The sequence below is a fragment of the Lactuca sativa genome, chromosome 4, assembly GCF_002870075.4.
Source record: "Lactuca sativa cultivar Salinas chromosome 4, Lsat_Salinas_v11, whole genome shotgun sequence".
Lineage (NCBI taxonomy): Eukaryota > Viridiplantae > Streptophyta > Magnoliopsida > Asterales > Asteraceae > Lactuca > Lactuca sativa.
Genome location: NC_056626.2, coordinates 369,008,339 through 369,011,817, shown reverse-complemented (window position 1 = coordinate 369,011,817; position 3,479 = coordinate 369,008,339).

The window sequence follows — 3,479 nt, the reverse complement described above, 5'->3', positions numbered from 1 at the left end:
CCGCTGGTGGAGCGGGAGAGGTTAGCTCAAGTGTATCTGGATTTGAGACAGGGTTCTGAGACGGTGACGGAGATCACCAAGATGTTCACGGAGAGAGCTATGTTTTGCCCTGAGTTTGGTGCATCTGAGCAGGCTCGGATGACCCATTACTTGAGCATGCTCAAGACGCAGATCAGGAAATTTGTTTCTACACAACGCTACAGTTCATTATTGGAGATGTAGGAGGCCACGAGGCAGCGTGAGATTGAGATTGATCTGCAGTCGAGAGATCAGAGGCCGGCCTCGGTGCAATCGCAGTCTGCGACAAATCGATTTAAGACTGCTGACGTCAAATATGGGGGCCGAAAGGGCCGCACTTGCGGGAAGTGCGGTAAGGCGCTCGGGGGTACTTTTCGATCATTGTTTGGGTGCCACAATTGTGGCGGCAGGGCCACATAGCGAGGGATTGCCGCCAGCAGGCTCCAACACTCAGTTCTAGGATTTGTTATCATTGTGGCCAGGTTATCCATGTGAAGGACAACTGTCCATCGCTCGCTGCCAGGCTGGAGCAGGATCCTACGTTGGATAATTTGAGGATCACCGATGGAATTCAGGGTAGGGTGGAGCCCCGAGGGCTCAAGGTCGCGCTTTCCAGCTTACTGCCGCAGAGGCCATGTCAGCACTAGATGTCATGACCGGTATGTTTCTATCCCTCATCTTATTGATTATGTTTGTTTTATTCTCATATGTTTCTACCTTTGTTAGGTACGTTCTTAGTGAACTTCTTGCCTGCTCTTGTATTGTTTGAATCGGGTGCGAGTCGGTCCTTTGTTTCTCGGTCTTTTAGTTTGGAGTTTTTTTTTGCCTATAGGGGAGTTGGAGTGTCCGTTGCGAGTTTCTATCGCCAACGAACACAGATTTCTGCTACTTCGGTCTATCAGGGTTGTGTTCTGGAGATCTTTAGGTTATTCTCTCTGATCAATTTGATTCCTATTCCCATGGGGGATGTCTGTGTGAATGTTGGTATGGATTGGCAGAGATTTTCTTGCCATGATCGATTGCGAAGGTTAGTGTGTGGTAGTTCGAACCCTAAATGGGGGAGAACTGGTTATTTATGGAGAGGGCACTGGGATGGGTTCAGGTTTTTTTTGGCAACCAGGGCTCGACAATATATTCAGCACGGGTGTACAGGTTATTTAGCTTATGTGGTGGATACATAGAATGGGGATCAGGTTTCAGTTTTAGAGGTTCCGGTGGTCGGGGAGTTTGCCGATATATTCTCGGAGCAGTTACCCGGTGTGCCTCCTGTGAGGTAGGTCGAGTTTAGGATTGACCTCTTGCCAGGTGCAACCCCGATTGCCAGGGCACCGTACCTATTTGCACCGCCTGAGATGTAAGAGATATCATCTCAGCTGCAGGAGTTGCTAGGCAAGCAGTTTATCCGTACAAGCAGTTCTCCGTGAGGAGCACCAATTATATTTGTCAAGAAGAAGGATGGTTCACACCGGATGTGCATAAATTATCGGGAGTTGAACAAGCTAACGATGAAGAACCGTTATTCCCTTCTGCGGATTGATGATCTCTTTGATCAGTTGCATGGAGCATCTTGATTCTCCAAGATTGATCTAAGGTCTGAGTACCATCATGTCAGGGTGGGGGAAGAGTACGTGGAGAAGACTGCATTCCGAACTCGTTATAGGCATTACGAGTTCGTGGTGATGCCATTCGGGCTCACCAATGCGCCTGCGGTATTCATGGATTTCATGAATCGGCTATGCAGGCCTATGATCGATCGCTCGGTCATCGTGTTTATTGATAATATCTTGGTGTATTTCAAGACTAGAGAGCAGCATGAGGAGCATCTTCGTGATCTTCTGGAGGTTTTGAGGCGAGAACGACTTTATTCTAAGTTGTCGAAATACGAGTTTTGGGTGTGAGAGGTTCAGTTCCTTGGACACCTCGTTAACCAGGATGAGATTTTGGTCGATCCGGCCAAAATTGAGGCGGTGATGCAGTGGGAGGATCTGAAATCACCCTCAGATATCAGGAGTTTTCTGGGTTTGGTAGGGTACTACCGTAGATTTATTCAGGATTTCTCCAAGATTGCAGTACCCCTCACTCTTCTGACGAGGAAGGAGGTAGATTTCCAGTGGGGCCCTGAGCAACATTCATCATTTGAGACCCTTCAACAGAGACTTTGCGAGGCCCCAGTTTTGACCATCCCTTAGGGAATCGAGGATTTTGTGGTTTTCTATGCTGCGTCCATCATCGTGTTGGGGGCAATTCTCATGCAGAAAGGACGAGTGATAGCTTATGCTTCGCAACAGTTGAAGCCGCATGAGACGAGATATCCCACGCATGATCTTGAGTTGGGGGAGGTAGTTTTCGCCCTCAAGATTTGGAGGCATTACCTTTATGGGGTCAACTATACCATCTACACGAATCATAAGAGTTTGAGGCATATTATGGATCAGTTGAACCTGAACATGAGGCAGCGCAGGTGGCTAGACGTAGTCGAGGATTATGAATACGAGATCCTTTACCATTCGGGTAAAGCGAATGTGATGGCGGATGCCTTGAGCCGCAAGTCATATGGATCTTCTGTTCCGGTGTCATGTATGTGTTGGATTAGGTGTCTAAGCCTATAACTATAATTTGTATGTACATGACCTGAGAGTAGCATGGTCCATTTTGGGTTGCATATCACCATGACAATTTGGTAAGATGGATACTTGAGTAACAGGTTACTTAAGATTTATTAATATATATTATAAGTTCTAATATACTAATATGAAATCATATTATTTAATTAGTATTGATCAAGAATTAATTTTGAATTAATTATGTGATCAAAAGAGACTAATTAAATAGATGGGGATTGATTTGGTAAATCAATGATTCTTATAGTGTGGGCCGATTTTTTTTAGGATGGGCTAAACCAATATGGTAGTCCATGGATAGTCCATGGAGGTTTAACTCATGGAGCCTAAGTAATATGAAAGGTCATGGGTATTAGGGTTTGCATGGATGTAACCCTAGACTTTGCCACACTATAAAAGGACTCCCTTAGCACCCAAAATTGACCACTAGAGTTATTGGAGTTCCATTGAAGCCGATTTTGGAGCTAGCAACATCTCTCTCAAGATCTCCTTTGTCCTAGGTGTGTTGTGAACTATTTGAGGCATTACACTTGGGGTGCTTAGTTCTTAAAGGCCAAATACAACAAGTTCTACAAGCTAAATAAAGAGGTAAACTCCTAACTAGTTTTTTATGTTGTTTATGTCAATTGTATGCTAGTTGTAGACTTAATACTTTGGAAACAATATTGCATGTATAATTAGAGAAAACCCAGATCCAAAGCATTTAGGGTTGTATGTGCACCATAAGATGTTGTAGTATACAAAACCCAACAGTGGTATCAGAGACATGGGTTGTTTTCTATTATATTGATGCAAATGTTTGATTTTCAAAGTTGAAAAGAAAAAAAACATGAGGTTTGT